Source organism: Harmonia axyridis, chromosome X (assembly GCF_914767665.1).
Source record: "Harmonia axyridis chromosome X, icHarAxyr1.1, whole genome shotgun sequence".
NCBI lineage: Eukaryota > Metazoa > Arthropoda > Insecta > Coleoptera > Coccinellidae > Harmonia > Harmonia axyridis.
The window spans coordinates 7721552-7736445 of NC_059508.1; the positions used below are offsets into that span (position 1 = coordinate 7721552).

Below are 14894 nucleotides of genomic sequence, written 5' to 3' on the forward strand. Positions count from 1 at the left end.
GAATGCTACTGAAAAAGGTTTCAATGTTAAAGGAAATAGAAATACCATTGCACTCAATCATTTGCTATACATGGATGACCTAAAACTTATAACAGGCAACAAAAACCACTTGCAAATTATGGTCAAACTAGTGGAAAATTTTTCGAAAGACGTGGGGATGAAATTCGGATTGGACAAGTGTCGTACGATTAGCGTAGTGCGTGGAAAAATCCAAGATGAACCGATAGCTCTCTCCAATGGACAGGAGATAGAAGCAATGAAATCGGACGATTTTTATAAATACTTAGGAATGAAACAAAACCGACGAAAGCACACAAGCACCATCCGAAAAGTAGCATTGAGAGGACGACACTGCCGAGGAATAAAGGAGGCAGAGGTCTGCTAGACCTCATGGAACTTGCCCATGCTCAAATTGAATGCCTACGAACATACTTCAAAGACAAATCAGGCACGTCAGAGATCTACAAAGTACTGTGTGAAGCAGACGAATCAACACCTTTACAACTGCACAAGGAGCAATTGTCATACAACCACCAGACAATCCAAGAAAAACTGCAAAGATGGAGAGAAAAGCCCCTACATGGACGACATTTCAACGAGGTGAACCAGGATCATGTCGACATTGAAGCGTCGAACTATTGGCTCACATCAGGTGCGATGTATCCAGAAACGGAAGGATTTCTTTTATCCATCCAAGATCAAGTGATCTCAACAAAAAATTACTGCAAACATATCATAAAGGATCGAACTATTACTGACGATCGATGCCGTTATGGGTGTCCAACGAACGAGACAATCCAACATATCACGGGAGGATGTCAAATGTTTGCAGGAAATGAATATAAAGAGAGACACGATGCAGTAGGAAAGATACTACACCAAGAAATGGCAACTAAATTAACACTAATTCATTCTGAGAAAGTGCCATACTACAAATACCGACCGGAAACCATCCTGGAGAACGAACGCTATAAACTGTACTGGGATCGTACAGTTTTGACTGATAAAACAGTCCCTCACAACAGGCCAGATATATTGCTAGTTGATAAACATCAAAAGGCAGCAATACTCATCGACGTAGCAATACCCAATAACAACAACATGCGTCAAAAAGAGGTGGAAAAAATTTCAAAGTATAGGGACCTCGAATTTCAGATAAAGCGCCAGTGGGGAATGATATCAACGAGAACTATTCCAATTATCATCTCAACAACAGGAATAGTACCCAAAAATCTCAAGAGAAATATCAAGCAACTAGGTCTTAGTGAATATATATGTAATATAATGCAAAAAGCTGTTCTTTTAGGTACTGCAAGGACGGTGAGAAAATTCCTAGGAAGCGAAGGACAGGTCCAAGGATCACGTGTGAGAGGACCAGAAGTTCGACGAGAACCAGGGGGACCACAACGACCGGACACAACCGAGCTCTGCCCTTCTGATATTTTAAATATCTGGGATTGAGTGAATGTTCCTCTTAGCGAGGAGTGAGAAGCCGACGGCGAGGAGAAATCCTACGCGTATAGGCAAAAGTCGGGGATAATAATGATAATTTGAGTAGAACAATGGTAAAAACAAGCAGAATATTCAAAAACTATCACTCAATAATTTCGACACAGATTCTGGGGCCATAGAGAATTGAAAAATAATATTAGGTCAATTGAAAAGTCCCCGTTCTGATGCACAGATGGCGATGCTAGTATTAAAACCATAAGATTTTCATTTAGTACCAATCTTCAAACTATACGTGTCGAAATTTGACAGCAGTCCGGCCATTAGTTTGTGAGATATTACGTTGTGAGTGTAGCTACTTTTGTTATTTGAAAAAAGGTGGAAAAAAAAGAATTTCGTGTGCTGATGAAATATTTCTTTTTGAAGGAAAAAATACAGTTGAAGACGGCGAACGCAGTGGACGCCCAAAAGAGGCTGTCACCGTAGAAAAAATCAAAAAAGTATAATTTTGAATGACCGTAAAGTGAAGTTGATCGAGATAGCAGAAATTGAGAAGATATCATCTGGACGTGATCATATCATCCACGCATATTTGGACATGAGAAAGCTGTGTGCAAGATGGGTACCGCGCGAGCTTAGAATCGATCAAAAGCAACAACGTGTTAATGATTCTGAGCAGTGTTGGAAGCTTTTTAATTGCAATAAACCTGAATTTTTGCGTCGATATGTGACAATGGATGAAACATGGCTCTCCATCATTTCACTCTTATTCGCCAGATCTAACCACCAGCGACTTTTTCCTGTTTTCAGACCTCAAAAGAACGCTCGCTGGAAAGAAATTTAGCGCCAGTGAAGAAGTAATCGCCGAAACTGAGGCCTATTTTGAAGCGAATGACAAATAGTACTACAAAAATGGTATCGAAAAGTTGGAAGATCGCTATACTCGCTGTATTGCCCTCGAAGGCGTTGAACAATAAAATCGAGTTTTTCCAAAAAAATGTTATTGGATAAAATTACCGCTTATTTTCATAAATAAGAGTGTTTATTGATAGACAGAAGGAACGAAGTTAATACCAGTAACTTTGAATCCTGTATCATTCCCCAGATTTTGTAAAAAGCCGTGTTTATTAGTTGAACCTCAAGTTCGAACTTACGGCATTAATCTCTTTCCTTCTGTCTATCAATTAATAGTAAAATCGTTCCTCAAATAATCTTATTAATCAAAATAAGCCAATTTCTTCAACGACAACGTACCAATTTGAATGACAATTTGTTTGTTTGGATTCCAAACACTGACAGGAGTTTAATTATAATTTTAATTCAATTGTATCTATCAATTTCAATATTATGTAATTTCCAGTAATTTTAATATTAATAAAACGATTTGTCCGTAGTGAATCATAAAACCTTTTTTTAATCATTCCTGAATAGTGAGTCAAGTGATCATTCAAACTTTCATTTGTAACTTCATAAATATCCAACTACTCACTGAATAGAAAACTATTCACTGAATAATCATTGAATACTCAACTATTCACTGATTATTCATGAAAAGGAAAGTAGTCATTGATTATTCAACTATTCAGTGAATACTCGACTATTCACTGATTATTCATGAATAGAAAAGTAGTCATTCATTATTCAACTATTCAGTGAATATTCATGATTATTCGAATAATGCTTTCAATGATTATTCGAATATTCAAATCATTCATTCATAATTCCCAGCCCTACTTCAAAACCGACGGAGCTAAAATTCAAGAAGAATTTCAAAAAACGAAAATTAAATATTTCATCAACTACAGATCCAACCGAGTATAAATTTTGTGTGCAGATTTAGAATATGAATTTTAAGTTTTCGTATTAAGAGCAATGTCGAAACCATAGAAACTTCAAGCGGAATAAGCACTGACGTAAAGTCAGGAGCTTTTGATCGCTTCATTCATTCATGCTCCAATTGCATCCTTGATAACATGTATGTGGTGTTTAAGGATGTAATGTGAATAGTATTTGTTTCCTGGTATTCAGTTCCCTATTATCACCTGTCAGAGCTTCGAGTTTCAGGAGCGCGAATTGACCTAGTTTGAGAATGTTTGGAAATTCGAGTGATCTACTTTCAAGTAAAACGTTCTTCGAGTACTCTCAAAGTCGTCCTTGACACAGTTCGAACCATAATGAAAATGAATCTCCTTGAATTCAAATAACAAACCGGATTTAGTGTTGATATTTTGATCGTCGAGTAAAATTGAATTATCGATATTCAATTTGAAATGGCTGTGACGAAAGAGATTCTTCATCCAATACGACAATATCATCAACTTTTTAGATTGTGCCACATACCAAAGAAAACATCATTTGTCATTTTCCATCGAAATTAGAACAAAAAAAGAAATTACCAATATTATTCGGGTCCCGTAAAATTGCTCTTTTTTCAGGCAGTTCAAATTGAAATATAATACGACCAAGGGATTTCCAACACGTTATCGAAATATGTGTGAATCAATCTGAACATAATGGAAGCATTCAGTGCAGTTTTTATATTTTCATTTTGCCTAAATCGAAATCGATTATACTTTGTTGATTCAATGCTAAATGTACAGATACGTACTGAAACCTTTGTTTTGAAAATTCAAAAGACAATTTTTCATTATAGATTTCACAATCTTTCTATTCCTCTCAGATTTCCACGGTCGGTTTGAGGATTAGACAAACTGACAAAAACTGACAGAAAAACTGCAACACACAGAAGGAGCTGTTTAAATTTTATTTTTTTTTTTGATAAAACATAGATAGTATAGCAAGGAGTAAATGAATGAAATTTGAAGGAAAAAACGTAGGGTTTACACTGTTTTTCAATAAATTTGTTAATAATGTGTTTGTCTACCGTGATTATCTATACACTCCCCAACACGTCTCGGCGTTGATGCAATAAGATGGTCTAATTCTTTTTGAAGGATACTATCCCAAGTTACCTGAACTTCAAGTCTCAGAACCGCCAAAGTCCGTGAGGGCTGGGGTAAATTTCCAAACCTTCTACTCATGATGTCCCAAACATGCTCTATGGGCGACAGATCAGATGATCTGGGCGACCAAGGCAAAATATTCACATGAGTCGCTTTGAAAAAGTTTGAGCTAACTCTGGCAACATGAGTTCGGGCATTATCTTGCTGAAATATTGGATTCCCAAGCCGGTTGAGGTAAGGGAGAATATATGGCTTCACTTTTCTTTGAAGGTAACGTAGCGCTGTCATGTTACCTCGAACAAAGACTAAAGGTGACCTACTTGCATGTGCAATAGCACCCCATATCATAACGCCTACTGTCCGGTGTACATGATGCTCAACATCAAACTGAGGTTCACGTCTTTCTCTCCGACGTCGTCTAACCCTTCTTCGGCCATCATGTGCACCCAAAGAAAACCGAGATTCATCAGAAAAGACGACCTGATGCCATTCCACATTGCAATGTTGATGTTCTCTGCACCACTGTAATCGTTGCCGGCATTGCTCAACAGTCAGAGGTAAGACAAGATAGAGTCGATAAAGCTGTTGTCCAGACTTATCTGGCGATAAACCGTTCGGACAGTTACAGGACGGTCTTGTTCTTCTGACCATTAATCAGCCATAGATTGAGTTGTCACGAATCGGTCGCAAAAGGCCATAAGTCTCAGACGTCGATTTTGAACTTCATTTGTGCCCCTTCGACGTCCGGTGCATATTATTCTTTGATTTTGGGAATTATCAAACCACGCTTGATAACATCTCATAACAGTAGTTAGATTTCCATTCTTACGGTTAGTGATTTCTGGAAATAAGAATCTCTCGTAGACCAACAATTCGACCTCTTTCAAATTCACTAATCTGGCGATAAATGCCGCGTGCACGTGCTCTAGGCATTTTAAAAACAACTAAATATCTCCTGTGGATCTCCTCGAACAGCTGGTGTGTGTAAAATTTGAAAAAAAAAGGCAAAAAACGACTACAATATTCAAGTAACAAAAATTATTTACATGAAAAAACCTTCCCGATTTCTTTCTCCAAATTCAATCATTTACTCCTTGCTATACTATCTATGTTCCGGCAAAAAAAAAATGAAAATTTAAGAAGCTCCTTCTGGGTGTTGCAGTTTTGTTGTGAGTTAGTATATATTCAACTCAAAATATCAATATCAATTAATTAATGAATATTCCATGCAATTTATACAAAATATGCATATCAAAAATTGCATAACGCAGCTCTACTACTAATTATATTAAATGTATGGAATCCATGGAATTTGGACAATTAAGCAAATATTTCTGAACAACTTATATTGAAAGCATTCCATAGTTATTGAATAGATTTGGCTGATATTTTTGATATAATTATGTGATTACGTGATTATTACTTGATAGAGTACGATGAATACCAAATATGTCATAAAGATCCATCCACTCCTTTTAGATTTTCGTTTTTTACACATTAAGTTATTACTTTCTTCCTTACAAGAAATACAATATTTCAGTCATCGAAATGAAGTTTTACTCCATGTAAAAAATATTATTGAGAGAAATTTTAATTATAATTTTTCGTTGATATGATAATAACGCAACAAGAAGACTCTTTGAATTCAAAGAGTGCAATGTTTTCTTGCATTTGTATCCCAAGATGCTTTTATATTTCACAACAAGTGGAAATATCTGTGATATGCTCTTAAGGAATATTGCTCCTAAATTTCAGGCATAAAAGTCTTTGTGTACCTATTCTGTAAACAAGTATGCTTCGCTCTTATGTCTGAGGGATAAACTTGATTCCATAAGCCTCAGTAACGCCTGCGTAAAGTTTATACAGCTATTGTCTGTGGAATTTATAATACTCCACATCTTTTGATTTACCTTTTTGCCCCCTTGTTTTCTGTTTGTATACAAATAATCAGTATTAATCTTTGTTAACTCAAGCTGAGAATTAATCCCACACACTTGCGATAAACGTTTCATAAAAATATAACGGTGTTCATTCAAACGGTGCAAAAAAATTGTATGGAATATATACGTAATAAGGTGATTCATTCTCATAAAGATTAATGCATCTAATAAAAATCATTTCGACTGATTTCGTTGATAACTCTCTCTTTGTCAAGAAAAGAATGCAGATTTCGTAATATGGTCTACTACTTCGGGTGCTCTTGAGCGCTTACTCATTTATGCGTCAAATGTACTCTTGAATAAATCAATGCTCAAAAGCTCTCGACTTCAAGTCAGTGCTTCCCTCTTAATCTTCTCAATATTCTGTTTTTATTTGCTATGGTTCAGATCATTTTATTCACATCAAATATTGCATGAAGCTTCACATGGTTATTTTTCATATACCTACACGCAAAATTTCAACCGGATTAGGTTTTTAACCTCGAAGATATTGGATTTTTCTTTTCAAATTTTCTTCTTGAATTTTTTATGGTTCTGTTCATATCGAAATTCAAAGCTTGAAATCGCTTGTGTATTTTTTGTATTCTGAATTCATAAATAGTATCCCTTGAAGCACTCAAAATATTCATGAATAATGAATAAAAAGTTACCTGATGAATAAATATTTTGGGTATTTTACATCATTTTTATGAGCATGAGTGTAAGACCATCCTATTTCCTCGATTAAATTTACCACATTCGAACATCTTATGAGAGAAATTGACAAGTTGAATACTCAAGGCTCAGAGATCGAGTTGTTTGATGGTTTCTAGATTTCACCCCAGAATTTAGTTTAACATTCACATTATTCCATATTCGTCACCCTTTCCTGAATTATAACCTATTTCCAGGGTGCTGTCGGCATCAACATAATTAATATAAATTACACCCGATGTTCTGTTCATTAGGTAGATTAATTATTTGTGACAATTTACTTGGGGAAAATTTAGGCTACACGACATAGTAATCAAGAAGTCAAATTGTCTGCTAGAAGAGCATTTTCTTTATCGACCGATAATAAAGCATCATTTGAAAATTGTCTAGAATTATTAGAAAATGAGGACGATACCATTCAATAATACCTGTGTGTGTATTATTTTTCGACATATTTTTTAAGCATGTGTGGATGAAATGTCAGTACTAGCAGAGGAAATGTGAACGGGGCATCATACATTTCAACGTATGATACAAGAATGAATTTAAAAACCTCAGCAGAAACTCTATCTCCCCGTATAGGGGAAGGGTGTGGTTTGTGTTTCGAGGACGTAGAAATGGGGGGGTTATGGGGGTAATTAACCCCCCCCAAGATTTCCAAAATATAAAATTGCAGAACTCTCGCGAAGACGAAGAACGAACAGTTTTACATAAAAAGAACCAATATCATTTCACTTTCCCTTGATATCCACACGGCAGGAAAAAATCGGACACTTTTACGGTTTATGGATTAATTATCGCTTTCAAGATGAAAACTTTTATTGTGCTTCGAGCACGTCTATGTCCGTGGTTTATTATTTTGCTTTATCTACCCGTTCTGTCGGTGTCATCCTTGTTTTGTCATGTGTGATTTTTGCATTCGTCATCAGTATACACTTACCCGTTGTTTTCGGTTTTTTTGTATCATTCTCAATTTCAATACTGTAGTTATCAAAGAACTGAACTGAGTCATTCACATACAGAAATTGTCTGGGATGTTTTGTACAATTTATTGTGTTTCATTCAATTTGCAATTTATTATCAGTTTTAAATTGACTTTATCTACACGGTGTTCCTAAATTGGAGGTACAAATGAAAATGACACTTCTCGGATCATTTTGAGAAAAAAGGTCCCATAACATGAGTCTCCAAACACTTTGTTGTGGACATACAGGTGTTGAAGTTTAAGTTTTTTTCCCGTAGAACCTTCCCTTCACAAGATATTTGATTCTAATTGGCCATTAATATTCCAATTAAAAAGTTTCATCATGTGATATGCTGATTTTGAATGAAAATCTACAGGGTGATATATTTTCTAAAAGGGTTCCTGCTTCTTTCCTTCAGATCTATTTTTATGGTGAACCGCTGGTAGTTTAGTAAAATGTAAAAAGAAACTCTGGCTAACGATTTCGAGAAAAAGATTTCAAACAGCTCTCTAGTGATCCTCAGGAAAATCCAAATTATTATAAAGATCCAGCTCGTGATCTGCAATGAATGAATGAATTATAAGTTTTGGTATTTATTTACTCACTAAGTCGATTACCCACCCAAGAAAAAAAAGATCAACGCCCTTGTTGTGTTCACAGAATAAACTGACATATTAAAGGACTTCGTCTTCACTCAAACAAAATCTTTTCCAAAAGTTGACGACATATATTATTATATATTTAAATCTGAAATCAAAAAAGAAGAGAACCAAATAAGAGTAATATATGTAATAGTTTCCATTATATTGATTTAATGTTAGCGACCCATTCTGAAAAATAATCTGAAATGAACGAAAAGCTTGGAAACCACCATGAAATTTATAAATTGGACAAATATTTACTAAGTTGTCAATGGTTTCTACTACACCACACACACATAGTGGGCTTTCAATAGAATGTCATTTGAAGAGCATACTATTGCAACGACCATGACCAGTCCTAAATCGATTCAAAATACATCAAATTTTACTAGGGAAATTGAAACCTAGAACTTTCTCTGAAGGATCAACGACTAGGCCTTTGTTGAAGATATTACAAGAACTACATTCCGAAGGACAAATTTCCTTATCACTTTCATTAGATTGAAGGAAGAATTTGATCTATAAAGAGATTTAGAATTTTTATTATGCATTAATCCTTAGTGATTACGAAAACGGAAAAAAATAACAATGTTTACGTACATTGTGATTCAATATTCACGAAAATAGGAGAAGGCTATTTTCGTAGTCCGGGTCTGATTCACTCGATTTCAGGAATATTGAAGGATGGCGATAGTAAAGGGTGACAAAACATCAAAATTTGAAATTATTCGGTCGATTAGTTACATAGTTATTGAACTATGAAATTTTACCCATAAGATGAACATCCGTTTGTCGCATTCTTACCGGGATACCCTGTAGAAAGATGAAAGCCAAGATAATGTTTTTATCTTTATTTTTTGAAGTTAATAATATTTTATATTGCTCTATCTCAAAAGAAATTTCCTTCTTTTTTCCGGTGGTTGCGGATGAAGTTTATGCCGTTATAAATAACTTTAAAAATGAAAATAGCAGTGGATACGATATAATTTCCATTAAAGTTTTGAAAGCTCTTTTACCTTAGATCTCCGAGCAACTCTCCCACCTGATTAACTTCCTGAATTTCCTGGTGTCTTGAAGATCGCTAATGTTATCCCCGTGTACAAAAAGAATGCTGTTGACGACATTTCAAATTATCGTCCATATCTCTTTTAAGAACCTTATCGAAGTCATAGAGAAGTTAGTATTCAATAGGATGTTGGATGATCTAAATAAGTTTTCATTAATTACTGAAAGCCAGCATGGTTTCCGATTCAACAGATCGACCAATACAGCTGCTTGTGATTTACATACTTAGTTTCGTTCACGATTGCCTTGATGGCAGATCCTATATGCAGGGTTTTTTTTCGATTAATCAAGAGCATTCGACTGCCCCAATTTCGAGTTTATTCTGGCTAAATTATGCAGCCTCGGATTTAGGAGTTTTTTCTCGAGTGGGTGAAGGATTTTTTGAATAGAAGGTACTTCCGTATTCGTGCAGGCCAACAGAAATCTTCCAAATATCCAGTGGATTTGGGGGTCCTGCAAGGTTCTGTTTTGGGACCTCTTTCATTTATTCTGTTCGTCGATGATCCTACTCTTTACGTTATAATGTATTCATCAACATAAGCAGATATCAAGATTTGCTGACGATAGATCTCTAATAATTTCCGCATCCAGTCTGGTGGAACTCAGAGCTATGTGTGAACTTGTGTAAACTGGTGTCTTGTTGACCCTTCTCAATTTCCAAGAGAAATTTGAGTTTTTCCTGCGTTTTCATGATGAACTATTTGTTGTACATCGAAAAGAACTCGAAGTTACTGAGAATTTGCTCTGATTACCATGATTATAATGCAAGGCATAAAGATATTGTCTGTATTCCAAAACATAGAACAACTCAATTTCAGCACTCGCATCATCTTCCGGAGAGACTGAAAGTTTTGGAGTACAAAAAATTAGGAAAGATATTGAGAAATTGTTATTGAAAAAATGTTATAGTGTCAGCGAATACTTGAATTACATTCTTGTTAGAGGAATCTGAATTTTTTGTTACTCGAATCATCTGTTTAAGTTACAAATTGTTTTTTTTTATTATTATTGCATGCATATACATTCTTTTAACGTTTTTTCTACAGTGTATTCTGTCTCAAAGAAAGAATAAAATATTATTATTATAAACATACATATATGATGTCCCTGGAGAAGCAATGGTAAAAAGCTATTGCCCTAAATGTATGGATGTGTATACGCCCAAATTTTCTCGTCACCATCATACTGACGAGGCATACTTTGGTACTGGCTTTCCTCATATGCTTTTTATGGTTCACCCAGAGTATTGACCCAAGCGTCCCACCAATCAATTCGTTCCTAGATTATTTGGATTTGAAATCCATCCATCGGCATATCAGTCACAGCAACAGGCTGCCTCTACACTCAAATGTCCTCTCAGAAGCTTCAACAATGGAAAACGTTAAAAATACACTGCGCCAAAGAATTAACGCACATTATGGAAATCTCAAATTTATTCTACAACTGAAGGTGTTCTCAACGATAATTATTTTTATCAGAATTATGCATGCATATGTTATCCAATGGTAGAGGCAGAATCTAGACTCATCTGTGAAAAGAACTCTTTCCCAATCAGCCTCTTCCCAATGGATATGTTCTCTCGCAAAATCCAAACGCGCCCTTCTTGTGTATGTCCACCCTTCTTTTCGCAAAACTACCGCTTGGGCACATTCCTCTTGGGTCAAATTGCGTGTTTCGCGTTGCATAGTGATTGAGTGTAGAAAATCAAACGAAAGAAAAACTATTGATCACTAGAATTGATCGAGAACAACTGATTTCAGAATGGAGTCGATATATTCAAAATCTGATAATCTCATCTTTTTTTATTCCTGCTGGGAAAAAACATCTGTATTGAAGAGAAACATTGAAAGTGGATAACATATGCATGCATAATTCTGATAAAAATAATTATCATTGAGAACACCTTCAGTTGTAGAATAAATTTGAGATTTCCATAATGTGCGTAAATTCTTTTGCGCAGTGTAGATGCTAATGTATGTCAACATTGTATTAGAATTGTGGTGGAACATTCAGATTGGAGTTATTCATAAATTTTCGTTCTTAACAACATAAAATAATAAAACTTGTACATTTTAATTAAAATTAAGGCTATACAATAAAAAAACTGCTATCCTATCATGTGAATATACACGCTCCAACAATGTTTCCAAATATTTCATTATGTGAGTTGGTATTTTGTAGGAGAACTCATACCTAGTAAAACATTCTCAATTAATTTTTGGTTGTTTTCGATAACTGAAATTCATTGGTAAACGAATAACGAAAGTTCAACTAAAGACTATGTATACTCGTGTTCGAACACTGATAGGTACTCAAGTTATCGAACTAGATGTGAGATGAAGAAAATAATCAAGTTTTGGCGCATCTCCGGTTCCGTCATCTGAATATTCTTCAGAAAACAGTGTTAAAGTTTTATGGAAGTTCATTTATAAAGATAATTAACTACGACAGAAGCACGTTCCATATTGAAGTTCATTCCAGAACTCAGCCTTCGAGCATCACGAAAAGTTCTACGAAAAAAAAAAATTAAAAATAAATCAAAAACAACCCCAGAGTGATAATCGGAATGTGCCAATCAAGTCGGAGTCCTTCTCATGAATTCGCGATGTTTTATTCCGGAATTGACGTACAACGTGTATTATTTATTATCCCCTCATGTCGAGTATGTAGATTGGAAATTGGAAAACAAAATCAGGCAGTCTGATAAGCTCCAATGATTGACGTTATTCGGTGCTCTGTTTTCAGTTGCTTCACCACTTTGTGTAAATAGGAACGGTCAAGTTAAACTCTCACTTCGGGTAATTATCATTATTAAAGTTCATATCAAAACCGATAATCGCTGTTAAACCGGGAATCGGTACCTAATTTACAAAATGATCGGCAAATAGCTAAAGTATGCTTAGACTGCAATGAACTACGTTCAATTCGATATTAAAAATATTCGTTTCGAAAGATTTTGCTAATTAAGTTGGAAAAAAATCATCAACAATGAAAAAAGTCAGCTCAAATTATAGTGGGAGGTTTCATTGTTTCGATATAATATGTGATATTTATGAGTGACATCAAAAGTGTTATTCCTGATTTCCTGAATCGTGCTAATGAAGTTGGAACAAAATCATCATCAATCATCACTGGTATTCGTGTCCTGACTTTTTAAATATTCAACTACATAGTTGAATATTTATATCATCATCAATGAAAAAAGTCAGCGCAAATTGTACTGTGAAGTTTCATTGTTTCGATATAATATGTGATAGTTATGAGTGACATCAAAAGTGCTATTCCTGATTTGCTGAATCTTGCTAATGAAGTTGGAACAAAATTATCATCAATGAAAAAGTCAGCTCATATTATACTGGGAGGTTTCATTGTTTCGATATAATATGTGATATTTATGAGTGACTTCGGAAGTGTTATTCCTGATTTCCTGAATCTTGCTAATGAAGTTGGAACAAAATCATCATCAATGAAAAAAGTCAGCTCAAATTATACTGTGAAGTTTCATTCTTTCGATATAATATGTGATATTTATGAGTGACATCGCAAGTGCTTTTCCTAATTTCCTGAATCTTGCTTTGAGAATTCATGAAACTCCTACTCCTGCATGTTTTGTCATCGAAGGATGATAGAGGGGACGAGCTGAGCTGAGGCTATTTCTTATATTCCAAAATAATAGCTGAAAAGATTTTGGAACACATTTCTCCTAAAAAGGTTAAGGTAAATGCTGTGGCTTATATTTTTTGATATTCACATTCTCGCATGACTTGAGAGTGATTTCTCTCTTAATTTCAATCATAATATCATTCATTTTCCCTGAACGTTATGACAGCCATAGATACCACACAGGTGAAAATATGAAGGGAGTAGAGGCCACTGAAGCATTTGTGCTATCATACCAACTGACCGAGTATGATAAGATGTGATCGACATCTGTGTGTGCTGCCCAACCATCCTGTTGGAACCAGAAGCTTTGTGGATCAAGCTCATTATAGAATTGCATTATTTTGAGATAATTTTGTTTTTGAAATAATAAGGCCCATTGATGCGTGATAGTCGAGACACCAAGACTGACTGGATCACAAGGTTTTTAGTTGCCCAGTAACCTCAATTTTGCTTGTTAAAATAGTGTTAGTGTCAATTTTTTCTGCGAAATGCGATATAACTATTCAAAACAAGCCTCAGTTTTGGCGATTACTTCTTCATTGGCGCTAAATTTCTTTCCAGCGAGGATTCTTTTAAGGTCTGAGAACAGAAAATAATCGCTGGGGGCCAGATCTGGCGAATACGGTGGATGCAGAAGCAATTCGAAGCCCAATTCAAGCAATTCTGCTATTGTTTTAATTGATTTGTGACACGGCGCATTGTCTTGATGAAACAGCACCTCTTTTTTTTTTGCAAGGAAGCCGTTTTTCAACGATTTCATCCTTTAAACGATCCAATAACGCTATATAATAATCGCTGTTGATGGCCCTTTTGGAGCTAATCAATGAATATTATACCTCGCGCATCCTAGAATATTGATGACATAACCTTGCCAGCTGACTATTGCGTTTTTCCTCGCTTTGGATTCGGTTAATCGTGTGCAGTCTACTCAGCAGACTGTCGATTGGACTCCGGAGTGAAATTATAGAGCCATGTTTCATTCATTGTCACATATCGACGCAAAAATTTAGGTTTATTTCACTTAAACAGCCTCAAACACTGCTCAGGATCATTAACACGTTGTTGCTTCACGGTAATTCGAAATTATTTTGTGAACTTTTTCGATTTTTTCGTCGGTGGCAGCCTATTTTGGGCGTCAACTGCGTTCACCGTCGTCGGTGCTCATTTCACCACGTTTAAACTTAGCATACCAAATCAATGATTGTTGATTTTCCTGGTGCAGATCCCGGCAACTCTTCATCAAGCCAAGATTTTGCTTCAACTGTATTTTTCCCTACACTCACAAAGTAATATCTCACAAACTAATGGTCGGACTGTTGTCAAATTTTGACACTAAACTAAAAATTATATTGATTTAATACTAGCACCGTCATCTGTACATCAGACCGGGGACTTTCCAATTGGCATAATACAATTGAGATGGCGAATACTCGATGGACGGCCCTGTACTGACGGGTTTAGTCGCTCGAACGAGCCATTTCTTTTTGCATTCATTGCCAAACCTGTTGCTTCAAT

General features: G+C 35.5%; 1 protein-coding gene across 4 annotated transcripts in view; it reads left to right on the plus strand.

The window, feature by feature from the left end:
- Positions 1-14894, plus strand: part of LOC123685875 (ras-specific guanine nucleotide-releasing factor 2-like) — a 136532-nt gene that overhangs the window by 56995 nt on the left and 64643 nt on the right. Inside the window, exon 1 of one of the 4 annotated variants that reach the window (XM_045625737.1) lies at positions 12458-12514. The exons of the other annotated variants lie outside the window; for them this stretch is intronic. The gene's annotated coding sequence lies outside the window, so the exon portion shown is untranslated. Of the gene's footprint in view, positions 1-12457; positions 12515-14894 lie in introns of those variants that run through there. 4 annotated transcript variants of the gene reach the window in all.